General features: G+C 39.4%; 1 protein-coding gene across 1 annotated transcript in view; it reads right to left on the bottom strand.

The window, feature by feature from the left end:
• Window positions 1–19,583, bottom strand: part of LOC150081003 (threonylcarbamoyladenosine tRNA methylthiotransferase) — a 176,502-nt gene that overhangs the window by 14,554 nt on the left and 142,365 nt on the right. The gene's annotated exons all lie outside the window — the stretch shown is intronic.

Raw genomic sequence — 19,583 nt, 5'->3', positions numbered from 1 at the left:
GATGCTAATTCCAAAAAATTGATATAAACTGATGTCAAAAAACATTCAACGCTTTATCTATGTCTTTATCTTTAATGACATCAAGCAGCAAACAAAATATGTCCACAAAAATTTTCAAATTTGAAAATGATGCATTGCCAACTGATGAAACTTGTGCTACCTAAGCATTTTTAAGAACATTTGTTTTAGACACTATGATCCTGGCAGTAGAAATGCCTTGTGAAGAAGTCATAACCACTGTTGTGGTTTAGTCTGCTGTGGTAATCAGCTTGCAAACTGGAAGTGAAAAATTTAAAGGCTGTTGATATAATAAATTTGCAAATAATATTCAACAAAATATCTAGGCATAATGACCTCAATACACTTAGGTGAGGTACTTTGGATTGAAGAGCTATGATTGGATTTCCAAACATTGGCATAACATTTAAAAGAAATAAGTAAATTTCTTTAGAAAGGATCACAGACTTTCTGCATTAGTGGTGTTAATATCCTAGAATTATTAGCATACTTGGCCTGTTCAGGATTCAGAACTTTTTTCTTGAGGAGTTCATTAATTTGTCTTCTTTCAAAACTTCTCTTGGGTCATGAACTGGATATTTTGATACGAGTCTAGCACTCACTAGTGATTGCTTATCATACTTTTAAAACTGGTAACTCTGAAAAGTAATCATGGATTTCTCACCACTTCTAACCTCTTCTTTGAATACACTTGTAAAGTAAAAGATTGCCACTGTTTAACAGTCTAGTTACCCATTTAACAAAATAAAACAATGCGTAATAAGTTTCAAAATCTTTTTTACTTCAGTGGCATGTCAGCTGAAATTGTTTACATCTATCTTTCCTTTTAGTCTTTCTTTCTAAATATATTTTTTTATTACTTTTTTATTTATTGGTGTGTGTGGGACCCCAGCTAAATTATGGCAACTCCATGTTTAATGTGTGTAGTTACCATACAGATAAAGGCCGACCAGTGTAGTGGCATATTTGTATTGTAGTGTAGTATAGCAAATAGCGTAGGCTGTAATGTGGCTCCAGGGGTTCCCCCAATTCCGCGTCAGGCAATGCGATGAATATGAAACTCTGTAAAGGCCAGATTTATGTAGGTTAGTGAGTGTACGTGTAGTATTAGTGTGAGGTTGTATTGTTCATCCAGGCTCTTATCCTAGGGGCCTGTGTTTTTACACAAAATCCTCTAGTTCACCGCCCAGCACCACAAGGATGGTCAGGCGCAGTAGGGAGTATGAAAGCACTGGTGGGAGAAACCCTGTGGTAGGATTAAAGGGGTAGAGTGAAAGGTGGGGGCAGCATTAAAGGTACCACATAGTTGAAAGGTGGGGGGACAGAACAAGGTCCCCCAGTAGAATGCCCATCCTGCCCCTAGGGTGGGAGTTTACAGGTGGCAGTGGAGTTACCCACCAAGCGAAGGTGGGAGGGACATCACCCAGGTTAGGAGTAGAGAATATGGGGAGTGAGAGAACAACTAACCCAGGTGGCAGGAGTGAAAGTAAATAGGAATCCTATGTTGGAGTGCTTGGTTGTTGCTCATTCCCACGCTGGCCAGTGTTTGTGAGATGCAGACACTAGTCTTGCCGACCAGTGCCTGCATCCAACACCATGCAGCTAAATTGCTACAGCATGGTGTCTGCTTGGATGGCTGTGGAGTGGGAGAGAATTTAATTCAATTAATCCTCATTCACACTGCTTCCATTCTGTTTTGTACTTTTTACTTTTTTCTTACATTTTATTATTATTTTATACTCTGTTTTAACATTTTCTATTAAGTTATATTTTTAATTTATTTTTTTCACATGTATTCTTCTTCTTTCTCACACCAGGGGCGAATGTAATGGTGTATAGTGTTATTATAAATATGTTAAAAATGGGTAATATATAATATGTAATACAGTTGGGTCTCATATTTGCACCGGGTGGGGGGGGGTTACGTGTCAACACTTCCCGCAAAAACATGAAATTCTGCGAAAATCTGTACTCTCGCCCAAATAGCCCTGTTGTTTTCTACGTATGCCTAAATGCTTACACAACCATTTACAATTAACCGAAAAATGTTTAAATGTGTTTAAAAAGTTTTATGTTTTACAATAATGAGTAACATTTTAGACCCCTGTTTCAAAAATACAGTTGACCCCTGCGCAACTGTTTGAACTGCATGGGTCTACTAACCGAAAGAGCAAGCTGGCTTTAGGACAGGATTCTCAACTATGGAAGCAAACGGTGGAAGAAGGATTGGTAACGTACAGAAACATTTTTAGAGAAATGAAAAAGCAAAATATAAGTCAGACAGAAATTATGATGTATTTCCGTATAAAGTTACACTGAGTGTGCCTGCCTCCCTGCCTCCCATTACACCTCCTCCACCCGAGACAGAGGTCAACCCCTCCTCTTCCTCCTCAGCCTACTCAACATGAAGATGACGAGGATGAAGACCTTTATGATGATCCACTTCCGCTTAATGAATAGTAAATAATCATCATGCCATACAGTTATGAACTTATCTGTTGTGTATGTGTCTTCGTATGAAAATCTAATGACTGTACGGCAAGAACTGTATGAGACATTTTTGTGTCATCATCATCACCTAAGTATTCATCGGGTAGAACATCATGTGCAAGACTTGTATGGAAGTGGATAGCCTATCCTTACATAAGCATAAGGTGAGTGATATTTAATATAAAATTAATGTGTTAGTTTTCTTACCATTTTATAACTTTGCTTTGAAAGAATTACATTACTGTACAGTCTGTCTGTCTCTCTCTCGTAATTGGAGAAAATGCACATCAGCTTATCATTACAGGCAAGTAGTTTTTTTTTAAAATGTAACAATGTTTCCAATACTGTATTATGAATATGACTGTAATACTGTATGCCATAAAAATTTTATAATGATTCATTCATTAGTATATAGGCTAGGCTAGCGTGATGCCTAGTGTAATCATATCGATTACACTAGGCTACCAAAAAGCAATCATACTGCTGCTGCTTCATTATCAATGCATGAATCGTTATACTGGTAAATAAACATGAATTTCTTTTTCACATTATCTTTTCATTTTTGATATTTAGTGTTAGTAATACATATAGCATCTACAGTGTTTCGTATCATATAAGACAATATTGATGTAGGTACTGACAGACAGATGATTCATCTTGTAAACAGACGATGTAAACTTACGGTACTGATAAATATAGTACAGTACTGTAAATGTATTTTCTCCTCATGATTTTCTTAATAATGTTTTCTTTTCTCTAGCTTACTTTATTATAAGAATACAGTATATAATACATATAACATACAAAATGTGTTAACTGACTGTTTATGTTATCAGTAAGGCTTCCAGTCAACAGTAGGCTATTAGTCAAAAGTTACGCGCGGGTTTTCGACTGTGTGAGGGATTAGCGCCGCTAACACCCGCGTTGTTCAAGGGTCAACTGTACTTATCAAAATTTTATTACACAGTTAAGAACAAGGCATGCACCAGAGTATTCACCACAGGATTCACAGTACTACTCAGTAGTAGGGGTCTTAGAGGCTGAAGAAGAAGAAGCAGGGTTGTCTGACGTAGAGATCTCATGTTCGGAAGTACGAGGAGTTTTCGGATGTGATGTAGAAGTTGTCCTTTTCAGGAACATTATGATGGGAAGCTGCTTCTTTTGTTTAAACTCATTGAACATGGTTGTGTATAATGTTAAAATGTCATTGAGACTTTCCTTGAACTTCATTGCACGAATAATGTTGTCGTCATATTCATAGAAGTCCACAAGACGTTTGCTGTCATGTATTGCCTGTGCTAGGTTTTCCAAGTCGAACTTCTCTTGGCATAGTTGTTTCTCAACCTCTTCCTCAGAGTTGGAACAAACAAACTCCTCGAGTTCATCATTCGTTAGTCATTACTTTCTTGGCCCTTGATTCCGTCACTAGATGCACTTCGTTTAGAACTCATGGGTATTCACATAAGCACAGGTAATATTTTAAGCACAAGTAGCCTAACAAAGATACACACAAAGGTTACAAGCTGTCCTACTCGGATGATGCTCCCTGCGAGACTGAAACCAAAATTATTAAATTAGGGTTACCCGGTAATTTCTTGCATACATCTATGTGTATTGTGTCTGTAAATTGTGTATGTTCTCCGGGTCGATTTGCTCATTTTGCTGGATAAAAGAAACCACAGTTTCTGGGGGGACTGCTATTTATGCCTGAGACAGACTAACTCAGGCACAGAGTGAACAAAGCCCATAAAAGTTCCTTGCATCATCGACAGGATTCAAACCTGCACCTTTTCTACTCAGTGTGCGGGAGGTTGGTGACGATACCACTCTGCTACCCATGCAGACACTGCAAGACCGAAGATGCACATACCCCACCATCACTCAGAGTGAATGCAGCGAGCAGCAGCCAAATTTTTAGTATGATAAATTTCCCAACTGCCAACGTGAAAACACGAATCTGCAAATACAGAAACCATGAATATGAAGACCAGACTGTATATAATACATATGTTATAAATATTTAAACCGGATATATATCAATATCTGGTTCACAGAGTAGAATAACTAGATAGAAAAATTAGTCTAAGTACAACTAAGTGAGGGATAGTATTTACAGCAATAATAGGAATTAACTTTATTCTTCAACTCATTCTTACAAGTATTTGGCTCACTTATTCATCTCTCTCTCTCTCTCTCTCTCTCTCTCTCTCTCTCTCTCTCTCTCTCCTACGCCGGCCCCTCAATTTACTATTACTATTATATTTATTATTTACTATTACCATTCAGTTGGGTGATGTGCTCGCTGTAAGTTTGCATATCAGGGATATAGCAGTGGGTATGTTGGTGTTGTTAGAAGCTAGCACCAATGTGTTAGTATATATATATTCTAAGTTTACATATTAAAGTGTGTTTACATACTTTCCATTACATTCATACCTTCAATTACTCCCATTTACCATAACATTCATTCACTCACTCACTCTTGCTCCATTGGCCACTCTCACTCACCAAAACTAACATTCAGAAAAGATAGCAGTAACTAACAGTTACTGCTACCCATTCATTCCCTCTTACCACAACTCCTAATTCACTCTATCATTCACAGCCCAGCACATTCACTCAGTCTCTCGCACTCACTCATTATTCATTTCATTTCTTTCATCCTTCTACATTGCATCATGTTGCTGCTAGCTTACTAATATTTTTCAGCTATGCTGCTTCCCTGGCTTCTAATAGCATTAGTAGAGGCATATGATGCAAGAAAGCAAGTTTATGCAGCATCAGCCAAAAAAAAAACCCCTTCCACTTCACCCCTCCGTTCGTTCGAAATACCCATCCAGCTGAGCCTTAAATTTATTTAGGCTATCAACTTCCACAACAAGGGATAGAAGTCTGTTCCACCAACCAACTACCCGCTGGCTAAAAGCAAATTTCCGCACATCTATCCTACATCTGTCTTTCCTCAATTTGAATTTATGCCCTCTTGGGTGATTATTCTGAGCAAGAGGCAGTATCCCATCAGCATTGAGCATGCTCAAACCATTCAAGACTTTATACACCTCTATCAGATCACCTCGCTGGTGCCTAGTCTCCAGATGCTGTAATTTGCAAAACTTAAGCCTTTCTTCTTAAGAGCACCCCTTTGTTCCATTCACTAATCTTGTTGCCCTTCTCTGTACTCGTTCCAGCATCTCTACATCCTTCTTGAAATGAGGCCTCAAGACCTGTATACAGTACTCAAGGTGTGGCCTGACCATTGCCTTATATACAAGGGAATAATCACCTCCTTATCCCTGCTAGAAAAATTTCCTGTATATCATTGACAAGACACCATGAGCTACTCTTGCAGCCCGTCTGCACTGCTCAGAGAACTTCATATCTGCCTGCACAATTACCCCCAGGTCCTTTTCATTCTCTACTGAATTTGAAAGTGTCTGCAATTCTGCTCAGACACGATAGGAGGGAGTATATGATGACAGCCTTGTCGATCAATTCGGCCCTGGAAAGATTGTGCAAGGCTCAAGGGGTAGAATTTTTTTCAGCCTGGACTGTACTTGTTAACAGGAGAGATTGCTTCTACAGGGATGGGATACACTTAAATAGAAAGGGTGCAAGAATATTTGCTGATGCTATCGAGGCAGTGTTAGGTGGGTCGGAAAACTGCTAGCTTGGGGGGAGACAAAGACCAATAGATTGACAGTAGCCACTGGCAGAGGTGAAAGAGATTCTTGCACTGCTTCTATTAGAATGAGCAGAAGCCTGAAAAACAAGATGCATGGTATTTCAGAGACTGCTGGGAGCCATTGCGGTACAAGTAAACACATGGGTTGTGTTAGGGTAGCTAAGAATAGAAACAGGTGCAGGTATACTTGCGTGTACACCAATGCTAGGAGTTTAGTAAATAAATTTGATGAATTTGAGGTATTGCTCAAAACATTGAAGGCAGATATTGTTGGGATATCAGAGACGTGGTGTCACACAGATATAAGGGATGCAGAACTGGAATTTGGGGAGTACAACGTCTACAGAAAGGATAGACAGGATAGGAAGGGGGAGGGGTTATGCTATTAGTTAAGAAACACATAAAAACCAAGGAAGTGAAGCCAGTCGACATACTGGACAGTGCAGTGTGGAGTCAGTTTGGTGTGACATAAACATTGGGAGATCAAAATTGAGAGTAGGAGTGTGCTATAGGCCTAATGACTCTGATGAGTATAATAAGAAAACTGTACAGGGAAATAGAGTGGGCCAGTAAATCAGTCTTATAATAGGAGATTTTAATTTCCCAGATATTGACTGGAATTTGGGGGCTGGTTACTCACACACTAGCAGGGCTTTTGTGGATTTATTGGATGATTGTTTTCTACATCAGCATGTTCGGGAGGCAACTAGAGGGAGTAATACTCTTGATTTGATTAATAGCAGTGATTCTTCATGCATTAAGAATCTGCAGATAAATGAACCACTAGGTGGCAGTGATCACAGTGTGCTGAAGTGGGATTTACTCAAAGAGGTAACTACCATTAGGGGTAAAGGGAAGGGTTATTGCTTCCGTAAAGGCGACTATGATGGACTGAGACAGTATTTAAATTCTATACAGTGGGACCAACTGATGATGTTACCAACAGCAAATTCAAAATGGGAAGCATTCAAAGAACTTATCTTGGAAGCTACTAGGCTTTACATACCAACTAAGAAATATTGTTCAAGGTTTAGGCCAAAATGGATGTCAGATGAACTAATGAGGCATATGGCAGAGAAGAAAAATGCATGGGATACATACAAATTAACACATGACACAGAAGCCTATGATAGATACAAGTTGATATGCAACCAAGTTACAAAGGAGGTTAGGCAGGCGAAGGCAGATTACGAGAAATCCTTGGCAAGGGATGCAAAGAAAAACAGCAAAGAGTTCTTTACTTATGTAAACTCTAGAAGGAAGGGGATGAATCAGATTGGTCCACTTGATATTGATGGGTCAAGTGTTGATGATCCTGCTCAGGTAGCTAACAAACTAAATGAATATTTTGCATCGACATTCACACATGAGGAGTTATTCAGCGAGGGGAATGCCAGAGGTGTATTCAACTCTAACAGTAAGCTACAGAATCTTGAAATAACTGGGAGTAAAGTGGAGAAGAAACTGTAGAAGATAAACACAAGAAAGGCACCCGGGGTGGATGGGATCTATCCAGCTATATTAAAGGAGGCAGCAAAGGAAGTAAGCAAACCCTTAGCCATAATTATGAGAGCTTCCTTGGACTCAGGGGAGGTACCCATAGACTGGAAATGTGCAAATGTGACCCCAATTCACAAAGGAGGATCAAAGGTTGACAAAAGTAATTATAGACCTGTGAGCTTAACGTCTGTTCCAGGAAAATTAATGGAGGCACTGGTTAAAGAAGCACTGCAGGATCATTTAGACAAGACTTCAGTTATAGCTCAGACACAGCATGGTTTTGTTAAGGGGAAGTCTTGCCTGACCAACTTGATTGGATACTATGATGCAGTCACAAAAGAACTGGATGCAGGGAATAACTTTGATATTATATACTTGGATCTTAGAAAGGCTTTTGATACTGTTGCACATGGAAGACTGCTACACAAATTGGAGCAGTGTGACATTGGAGGCAAATTGCTGCTATGGATAAAGGGGTGGTTGAGGGGGAGAAGACAGAGAGTGGTAATCAATGGACACTGCTCATCGTGGACTGATGTTATTAGTGGAGTCCCTCAGGGCTCAGGTGTTGGGTCCATTATTGTTTTCTGTATTTATAAATGATATTGATGATGGTATATCGGGCTTAATGTCCAAGTTTGCAGACGATACAAAGGTTGGTAGGGTCGTCAAGGACACTACTGACACTATGCTGCTGCAACAGGATCTGGAAAGGTTGAGCAGATGGGCTGAGAGGTGGCAAATGAAGTTTAACATTGACAAATGTAAAGTACTATACATGGGAAACAGCAACCCCAGAGCAACGTATCAACTCTGTGGTACTACACTGACAGTGGTAGAGAATGAAAAGGACTTGGGGGTGGTTGTGCAGGCAGATATGAAGTTCTCTGAGCAGTGCAGACGGGCTGCAAGAGTAGCTCATGGAGTATTGTCAATGATATACAGGAATTTTTCCAACTGGGATAAGGAGGTGATTATTCCATTGTATAAGGCGATGGTCAGGCCACACCTAGAGTACTGTATACAGGTCTGGAGGCCTCATTTCAAGAAGGATGTAGAGCTGCTGGAACGAGTACAGAGAAGGGCAACAAGATTAGTGAATGGAACAAAGGGGTGTTCTTACGAAGAAAGGCTTAAGTTTTGCAAATTACAGTGTCTGGAGACTAGGCACCAGCGAGGTAATCTGATAGAGGTGTATAAAGCCTTGAATGGTTTAAGCATGCTCAATGCTGATGGGATTCTTCCTCTAGCTCAGAAAAATCACCTGAGAGAGCATAAATTCAAACTGAGGAAAGACAGATGTAGGATAGACGTGCGGAAATTTGCCTTTAGCCAGCGGGTGGTTGGTTGGTGGAACAGACTTCCATCCCTTGTGGTGGAGGTTGATAGCCTAAATAAGTTTAAGGCTCAGCTGGACAGGTATTTCGAACGAACAGAGGGGTGAAGTGGAAGTGGTTATTTTTTATTTATTTATTTTATTTTATTTTTTTTTTTGGCTGATGCTGCATAAGCTTGCTTTCTTGCATCAAATGCCTCTACTAATGCTAATGCTGTCAGTGTAGTACCACAGAGTTGATATGTTGCTCTGGGGTTGCTGTTTCCCATATGTAGTACTTTACATTTGTCAATGTTAAACTTCATTTGCCACTTCTCAGCCCATCTGCTCAACTTTTCAGATCCTGTTGCAGCAGCAGCAGCAGCACCAGCATAGCATCAGTAGCGTCCTTAACAACCCTGCCAACCTTTGTATCGTCTGCAAACTTGGACATTAAGCTTAATATACCATCATCAATATTATTTATAAATACAGAAAACAACAATGGACCTAACACTGAACCCTGAGGGACTCCACTAATAACATTAGTCCACGATGAGTAGTGTCCATTAATTACCACTGTCTTTTGCCACTCAACCATCCCTTTATCCATAGCAACAATTTGCCACCAATGCCACACTGCTCCAATTTGTGCAGCAGTCTTCCATGTGCAACAGTATCAAAAGCTTTTCTAAGATCCAAATATATAATATCAAAGTTATTCCCTGCATCCAACTCTTTTATGACTACATCATAGTATCCAATCAAATTGGTTAGGCAAGACCTTCCCTTAACAAAACCATGCTGTGTCTGAGCTATAACTGAATTCTTGTCAAGATAATCCTGCAGTGCTTCTTTAACCAGTGCTTCCATTAATTTTCCTGGAACAGAAGTTAAACTCACAGGTCTATAATTACTTGTGTCAGCCTTTGATCCTCCTTTGTGAATTGGGTTTACATTTGCACATCTCCAGTCTGTGGGTACCTCCCCTGAGTCCAAAGAAGCTCTCATAATTATGGTTAAGGATTGCTTACTTCCTTTGCTGCCTCCTTTAATATAACTGGACAGATCCCATCCACCTCAGGTGCCTTTCTTGTATTTAACTTCAACAATTTCTCCTCCACTTTACTCTCAATTATTACAAGATCATCTAGCTCACTGCCAGTGTTTACATCATCTATGGCATTCCCCTTCCTGAATAACTCCTCGTGTGTGAATGTAGATGCAAAATATTGATTTAGTTTGTTAGCTACCTGAGCAGGATCATGAACAGTTGAACCATCAATATCAAGTGGACCAATCTGATTCATTCCCTTCCTTCTAGAGTTTACATAAGTAAAGAACTCCTTGCTGTTTTTCTTTGCATCCCTTGCCAAATATTTCTCATAATCTGCCTTCACCTGCCTAACCTCCTTTGTAACTTGGTTACAGATCAACTTATATTGTTTTCTGTATTTATAAATGATATTGATGATGGTATATCGGGCTTAATGTCCAAGTTTGCAGACGATACAAAGGTTGGCAGGGTTGTCAAGGACACTACTGACACTATGCTGCTGCAACAGGATCTGGAAAGGTTGAGCAGATGGGCTGAGAGGTGGCAAATGCAGTTTAACATTGACAAATGTAAAGTACTACACATGGGAAACAGCAACCCCAGAGCAACGTATCAACTCTGTGGTACTACACTGACAGTGGTAGAGAATGAAAGGGACTTGGGGGTGGTTGTGCAGGCAGATATGAAGTTCTATGAGCAGTGCAGACGGGCTGCAAGAGTAGCTCATGGAGTATTGTCAATGATATACAGGAATTTTTCCAGCAGGGATAAGGAGGTGATTATTCCATTGTATAGGGCGATGGTCAGGCCACACCTAGAGTACTGTATACAGGTCTGGAGGCCTCATTGCAAGAAGGATGTAGAGCTGCTGGAACGAGTACAGAGAAGGGCAACAAGATTAGTGAATGGAACAAAGGGGTGCTCTTACGAAGAAAGGCTTAAGTTTTGCAAATTACAGTGTCTGGAGACTAGGCACCAGCGAGGTGATCTGATAGAGGTGTATAAAGCCTTGAATGGTTTAAGCATGCTCAATGCTGATGGGATTCTTCCTCTAGCTCAGAAAAATCACCTGAGAGGGCATAAATTCAAATTGAGGAAAGACAGATGTAGGATAGACGTGCGGAAATTTGCCTTTAGCCGGCGGGTGGTTGGTTGGTGGAACAGTCTTCCATCCCTTGTGGTGGAGGTTGATAGCCTAAATAAGTTTAAGGCTCAGCTGGACAGGTATTTTGAACGAACAGAGGGGTGAAGTGGAAGTGGGTTTTTTTTTTTGGCTGATGCTGCATAAGCTTGCTTTCTTGCATCAAATGCCTCTACTAATGCTAATGCTAATATCTATCATAGGCTTCTGTGTCACATGTTAATTTATATGTATCCCATGCATTTTTCTTCTCTGCTATATGTCTCATTAATTCATCTGACATCCATTTAGGCCTGAACCTTGAACAATATTTCTTAGTCGGTATGTAAAGCCTAGTAGCTTCCAAGATAAGTTCTTTGAATGCTTCCCATTTTGAGTTTGCTGTTGGTAACATCATCAGTTGGTCCCACTGTATAGAAATTAAATACTGTCTCAGACCATCGTAGTCACCTTTACGAAAGCAATAACCCTTCCCTTTACCCCTGATGGTAGTTATCTCCTTGAGTAAATCCCACTTCAGCACACAGTGATCACTGCCACCTAGTGGTTTCTGTATCTGCGGATTCTTAATGCATGAAGAATCACTACTGATTATTAAATCAAGATTATTTGGTCTCTCTGGTTGCCTCCCAAACTTGCTGATTTAGGAAACAATTATCCAATAAATCCACAAAAGCCTTGCTAGTGTGATTCTCTAAAACTCTGATTTACTGGCCCACTATTTCCCTGTACAGTTTCTTATTATACTCATCAGAGTCATTAGGCCTATAGCACACTCCTACTCTCAATTTTGATCTCCCAATGCTTATTTCACACCAAACTGACTCAACACTGCACTGTCCAGCGATGTCAACTGGCTTCATTTCCTTGGATTTTATGTGTTTCTTAACTAATAGCATAACCCCTCCTCCCTTCCTATCCTGTCAACGATATACTCCCCAAATTCCAGTTCTTCATTACTTATATCTGTGTGACACCACGTCTCTGATATCCCAACAATATCCACCTTTGATGCTTTGAGCAATACCTCAAATTCATCAAATTTATTTATCAAACTCCTAGCATTGGTGTACACGCAAGTATACATGCACCTGTTCTTTTTCTTAGCTACCCTAACACAACTCATGTGTTTACTTGTACCCCAATGACTCCCAGCAGTCTCTGAAATATCCTGTATCTTATTTTCCAAGCTGCTCCTCATTCCAATAGAAGCAGTGCAAGAATCACTTTCACCTCTGCCAGTGGCTACTGTTAATCTATTAGTCCTTGTATCCCCCCCCAATCTAGCAGTTTTCCGACCCACCTAACACTGCCTCGATAGCATCAGCAAACATTCTTGCACCCTTTCTATTTAAGTGTATACCATCCCTGTAGAAGCAGTCTATCCTGTTAACAAGTACAGACCAGGCTGAAAAGAATTCTACCCCTTGAGGCTTGCACAATCTTTCCAGGGCCAAATTGATCGACAGGGCTCTCATCATATACTCTCTCTTAGCGTGTCTCTGCAGAATTGCAGACACTTTCAAATTCAACCCCGATTCACGGCTTTTTTTCAACAGTGACCTGTACTTGTTGCATATACATCTTCCTCTTCTACGTGTTTGCTTCTTTGGTGTCGAAGTCTCCTCCTAGGGCAGTCTAAACCTGGGGGAAGGGGCTCTAGTCATTTTGTTTAGTCAAATTTGGGTATCTGTTAGGGAGCTAATGCAGCTACCCTGTCAGTTTAAAATGTCATCATCTGGGCATGGTGAGAGACAGTGGTATGCCCCTGAAGAGTTCAGGGGCATACCACTTTGGCTTTGGGCTAACCACTGCCAACTGTGGCAGAAACCTTTTAGTAACCAGAACTCTGGTTTTCTGCTCCCAATTTGTTTGCGATAGCTCATGGGGCTTTGTGGCCATTTTCTTTCTTTCAGCCTTGATGGTGTTGGCTGTGCTATCCACAGAAATTCTGTATATGCCCTTTTTAAGTCTATAATATAAGCCTTTTTTGACTACTTCCAAATAAAGTGGGAGGGCAACAGTCAATTGGACACCACCTGCAGTGCTGGTGTTCTCATAGTGCAACATGCTCTGGTAACAGTGAGAAGTATTGTCCTTTGTATTGATTCTAGTTTATTCCTATTTCTTACTAGGGCTGAGCTGCTGAACAATACTATGGCTCTACAGGTTGTAACAGGTAGGAACACTATGCGGTATATGATTTTCAGGGTCCTCCTTCTGAGCCCCCAGTCTGGCAATCATACCTGCATAATTTCTCATTTTCTTTGCCAAGTGAGCCAAATGGGGGGTGAAAAAGGTAAATTTAAGTAGTAGTAGTAATGGAAGCATGTGATGCAAAAAAGCAACTGCATGAGCTTATGTAGCATCAGCCAAAAAAAAAAAAAAAAAAAAAACAGGTTCATACATACATTACTCTACAAGTTTGTCCAGTCCCTCTTTGAATTTATTTAAGCTATCAACTTCCACAACAGATGGAAGTTTGTTTCAGCAATTGACCACCCACTGTCTAAAGGCACTGGTGCCGAGTCTCCAGCCTCTGCAATTTGCAGAACTTAAACGTTTCTTGGTATGAGGACACCTTCGTTCACCTCACTAATCTTGCTGCCCTTCTCTGTACATGCTCAAGCAACTCTACATCCTTCCTAAATTGAGGCCTAAAGACCTGTAACCCTGTAACGCAGTACTCAAGATGTGGCCTGACCATTGCCTTATAGAAAGGGATAATCACTTTTTCTCTACTAGCAAAATTCCTGTATATCATTGACAATACCCATTGATCTACTGTGGCAGCCTGCCTGCATTGCTCAGAAAACTTCATATCTGACTGCACAATTACTCCCAGATCTTTTTCATTTTCTACCACCTTAAGCGTAGTACCGCACATTTGGTACATTTCTCTGAGGTTACTGCTACCCATATGCAGTACCTTTCCATTTGTCAATGTTAAACTTCAGTTGCCACTTCTCAGCCCATCTGCCCAAATTCTCTAGATCCTGTTGCAGCAGCACACTGCCTAAGACAACTTCTAGATATTTTAGTTCAGTTACCATTTTGATTGTAGTTGTATTAATTTTGATTTGTGGACATCTCCTTATGTCTAAAGTTTCTTTTAGAAGTATTTTTTATTTATTTATTTTTTTTTTTGTTTTGTCAAGCAATACTTTGAGCATGTGCATTTGTGCCCACTCCTGCAGCTGCAAGGGAGTGGCATTTGATCTTTGCCCTACAACCACTCTAGTGCTACCTTTTACAAGGAGAACCTTTTACACCTCAGATCACAACTTGGTGATTGTCTCTTCTCCAATGCAGCCTTTATCTTATAGCTATTCCCAACCTCGTGTTGTTTGGCATTACAAGAATGCAAAATGGGATGACCTGCCAGATTTCTTTTCTTCTTTTCCTTGGTCACATTACTGTTTCAAAACTTCTGATGTCAGCGTTTGCTCAGATCGTGTCAGTGAAATTATTCTTGTAGGAATGTAATCCTTTATTCCACACTTCACTTTAAAATCTTGTCCTTTATCTGGCACATTTATTGGAAAACCTTGGTTTTCCAATAAATGTGCCAAGGCTGTTCAAGAGAAGAACATTGTATATCATAATTGGCTTGTTTCCAATTCTTCAGTTTAATTTTCTGCCTACACCAAAGCTCGCAACAATTTTAAAGTAGTCATTAATCAGTCCAAACTATATTTTGAACAAGCTAAGAGTAGAAAACTTGCTTCTTGCCCTAATGGTAGAAAACCATTCTGGTCCTTTGCCAAAGCTATTGGCCACAACTTTTGCCCATCTCTGCTCTCACCTCTGTCCAAACCAGATGGTTCTGTTGTCACTTCAGCCAAGGATAAAGCTGACCTGCTAGCATCCCATTTTTCTTCCAACTCATGTATTTATGATCTTGGTAAAACACCTCCCACCATTACCAACACACTCCATTCAATGCCTCCTGTGGTCTTCCATTAAAAGCATGCCAGAAGGATTTTGACAAATCTTGACACTAAGAAAGTTCCAGATCCTGATGATATTTCTCCACTTGTTCTCAAAACCTGTGCTCCTGAACTTAATCCTGTTCTTTGCCTCCTTTTTTCACTTTCTTATTTCAAAGGTGTTTTTCCTTCTGCTTGGAAATTTGCTCGTATCCAGCCAGTTCCTAAAAAGGGTGACAAATCCCTCCCATCCAATTATCACCACATTGCAATTACTTCTACTCTTTATAAAGTAATGGAGAAATCAATTAACGACCAACTCTTAAACTACCTTGAAACCTTCTCGCCAGTATGCATTCCATCAGTGTCGATCCATTGGTGATATTCTGGCTTATGTTACCCATTTATGGGCAAATTCAATGGAAACGTTCGGTGAAACACAAGCAGTTTCTCTTGACAATTCAAAGGCTTTCTATCACATTTGGCATAAAGGTCTTCTAAACAAGCTTCCATCTTATGGATTGCCAACTCTTTTTTGTAATTGGTTATCCAGTTTTCTCTCTGATCGCTCACTGAGGGTGATGGTAGATGACTCTCTGTCTTCTAACTTCTCCACTAATGCTGGTGTCCCCCAAGGTTCAATTCTTTCCCTCACTCTTTTCCTCTTCTATATTAATGACCTTCTCCCATTGACTGGAAATCCTATCCATAGTTCTGCCGATGATAGCACATTGCATTCCACTTTCCATTTTGTCCTGATCAAACAGTTTCAACTTCTCAAATATCTGCTACAATTCCTTAAATGCCGATCTCCAAGTAATTCTCCAGTGGAGCAAAGACAACTTAGTTTATTTCAATCCTTCTGAAACTCAGTCTTGTCTTATATCTCACAAAAAGGATTCTTCTGCTCCTATGTTATCTCTGATGACACTCCAATTTCTATGCAAAATGATATTTCTCTTTTGGAGATTACCCTTATTTCTAATCTCTCTTAACACAAGCACATTACAAATATTGCTTCTTCTGCATCTAAAAAACTTGGTTTTCTCTTTCGCTCTCAGCGTTACTTTTGTTCCACACAGCTGTTCACTCTGTACAAATTGCAAATCCGCCCTACCATGGAATATTGTTCCCACATCTGGGGCGGTGTACCCAAAACCTTTCTCAGGCTTCTAGATTCCATTCAGAAGAGGGCAGTTAGGTTAATTAATGACACCTCACTAACAGAGTTTCTCCACTCTCTGTTTCATAGACATACTGTTTCTGCTGCATGCCTTTTCTACAGGTACTTCCATGGGAACTATTTTTCTGAATTGGCTTCTATAATTCCCGCTCTCTCTCTCTTTCAAAACAGTTCGAACACGTGCCGCCACCAGCCAACATCCATTTATTTTCCAACTTCAAACTCATAGAACCAACTTTTCATCTTCCTCGTTTATTCATTCAACAGCCGTTTTCTGGAACAACCTTCCTTCATACGTATTTCCTGAAAATTACAGTGTATAGAAGTTCAAGTCTAATGTCAACAAATATCCTCTTTCCTCTTCTCAACCTCCAAACCAAGCATGGTACTAAGTACTATAGGTTCTAATACCTCTCATGCTTGGGATTTTAATAAAAAAAAAGTAAAGACAAGTGCATCTATAGTTGCATGTACACCAATGCTAGGAATATAGTAAATAAATTAAATGAATTTTAAGTGCTGGTCAAGACATCAAAGGCAGATATTGTTTGGATATCAGAGATGCGGTATTACACAGATATAAGGAATGCAGTGTTGGAATTTGGGGAGTAAAATGTGTGCAGAAATGATAGGAAGTGGAGAGGGGTTATACTGTTAGTTAGAAAACATGATATCTAAGGCAGTGCATCCAGTTGACATGGGTGGCCAGCAAAATGTTGAGTCAGTTTGGTATGACATAAGCATTGGGAAGGCAAAAGTGAGAGTAGTAGTCTGTTATAGGTTTAATGACTTTGATTAGTACAGGCTGACCTCAATTAACATGATTAATTTGTCCCACGAGCACATCGCGCAAAACAGAAATGAGTTAATTGAATATAGTAATCTATAGGAAAAATTAAAATTGGTTCTTGACCTTCAGGAATTTCCATAAAGAATTTTAAAAAAAAAAAAAATTTAAATAACTTTAACTGTAGACCATGTAAAAGATAATGAAAATGAAAATAATTATGGAATTAAATGTTTATTGCATAAAACAGCGGTTTCCAAACTGTGTGCAGTGGAATATTTTAAATTTGAGGGAAACACAGCAATACTCGACATCTGTCGGACACCGTGAGAACTACTAGATCGAGGTAGCTCACAGTTTCAACATTTCTTATCAAGTTGTTTTGATTTAACTACTTAACAAATGGAACTGTTAGGTATTTCTTTTAGTCCAAGTGCACTGTGAAAAAATTACTGAGTCACTAAGAGGCACCATGAACCAAGAAAGTTTGGGAACCTCTAACATAAAATACACAATGAAGAAACAATTTGTTAAGGAAATATTTGAATAGGGTCGTTTGAACAGTGTTGACTTTCTCTTTTCATTAATTAATTTCCAATAGCCTAAAACAATCTTCTCTGGGCCCTGGCAAAATAAATATAGCAGAGAACCTCAAACCTTTTGTTTGAGGTTCTCTGCGATACGAAAAATTTCATCGGTCTTTTACCGTTATCTCCTTCGCAGTAACATTTTCATCTGGCTCATTTAAAAATTAGAATTTTTAAATGCAAGTCTGTATTGACTTTATTAACGGGAGACAAACAAGTAATACGTCTTCTTCCGATGGTTGATGGAACAAACTGAGGCGGGCAGCAGGCAAACATTTGTTTATTGTCTGTCCGATGTACGGTAAGCTTCATGCACGATTCAAATCTTTTTTATCACATAAAAAGAAATTTGCATTGTGTAAAGTGAAAAGTGGTATATTTTTTTCAAATAGTGGTAACTGAAAAGTGCGTTAATCGAACTCGCGTTATGCAAGGCCTGGCTGTACAACAAACACCTGTAAAGAAAAACAGAGTGGGCCATAAATCAGAATGTCTTATGATGGGAGATTTTAACTTTCCAGATATTCAGTGGAATCTGTGAGTTCCTTGCACACTAGCAAGACTTTTGTGGATTTACTGGATGACTGTTTTCTACAGTAGCTTGTTTGAGAGGCAACCAGAGGGAGTAATACTTTTGATCTGATTATCAGCAGTGATTATTCATGCATTAAGAATTTACTGATAAAGGAATCACTAGCTGGCAGTGATCACAGTGCACCGATGTGGGATTTACTTAAAGATGTAAATAACATCAGGAGTAAAGATATGGTTTTTGCTTTTATAAAGGTGATTATGGTGGTCTCAGACAGTTTTTAAATTCTATACAGTGGGACCACTGTATAGAATCAGCAAATTCCTAATAGGAAGCATTCAAGTAATTAATCTTGGAAACCTAGCTGGCTTTTCATACCAACTAAGAAATATTGTTTGAGGTTTAGGCCTTAATAGATGTCAAATGAACTAATGAGATTCATGCCAGAGAAGAAAAATTCATGGAATACATAGAAATTATCAGGTGACACAGAAGCCTATGGAAGATATAAGCTATTCCGTCATCAAGTCACAAAGGAGGCTAGACAGGCAAAGGCATTTTTACGAGAAATCTTTGGCAAAGTATGCAAAGGAAAATCAGCAAGGATTTACTCATGTAAACTCTAGTAAACTTCTTTACTTATGTAAACTCTAGAAGAAAGTAGATGAATCAGATTGGTCCATTCGATATCGATGATTCGACTGTTGATGGCCCTTCCTCCTCAGGTAGCTGACAAATCTAATGAGTATTTTGCATCTACATTCACACATGAGGAATTCTGTAGAGAAGTGGATACCAGAAGTTTATCAAACTTCTGGTATCCATTTACTCATGTAAACTGTAGTAAACTTCTTTACTTATGTAAACTCTAGAAGAAAGCAGATGAATCAGATTGGTCCATTCGATATCGATGATTCGACTGTTGATGACCCTTCCTCCTCAGGTAGCTGACAAATCGAATGAGTATTTTGCATCTACATTCACACATGAGAAATTCTGTAGAGAAGTGGATACCAGAAGTTTATCAAACTCTAATAGAGAGCTAAATGACTTTATAATAACTGAGAAGAAAGTGAAGAAGAAATTGTCAGAAAGGCACCTGAGGTGGATGGAATCTATCCAATTTTATTAAGGGACAAAGCAAAGGAAGTAAGCAAACCCTCAGCCATAATTATGAGAGCATCCTTGGATTCAGGGGAGGTCCCCAAGTACTGAAGAAGCACAAATGTATCCCCAATTCACAAAGAGGGATCAAAGGGTCACGAGTAATACAGATCTGTGATTTGAATTTTTGTTTCAGGGAAAGTTTGTTTGTTGTTTGTTATTTGGTTTTTAGGAGCATTAGCAACTAAGGCCATATTG

Source organism: Mastigoproctus giganteus, chromosome 9, assembly GCF_048544385.1.
Source record: "Mastigoproctus giganteus isolate SK-2022 chromosome 9, ASM4854438v1, whole genome shotgun sequence".
Lineage (NCBI taxonomy): Eukaryota > Metazoa > Arthropoda > Arachnida > Uropygi > Thelyphonidae > Mastigoproctus > Mastigoproctus giganteus.
The sequence above is the reverse complement of the archived record's forward strand: the minus strand, read 5'-3'. Positions and strand labels throughout refer to the sequence as shown.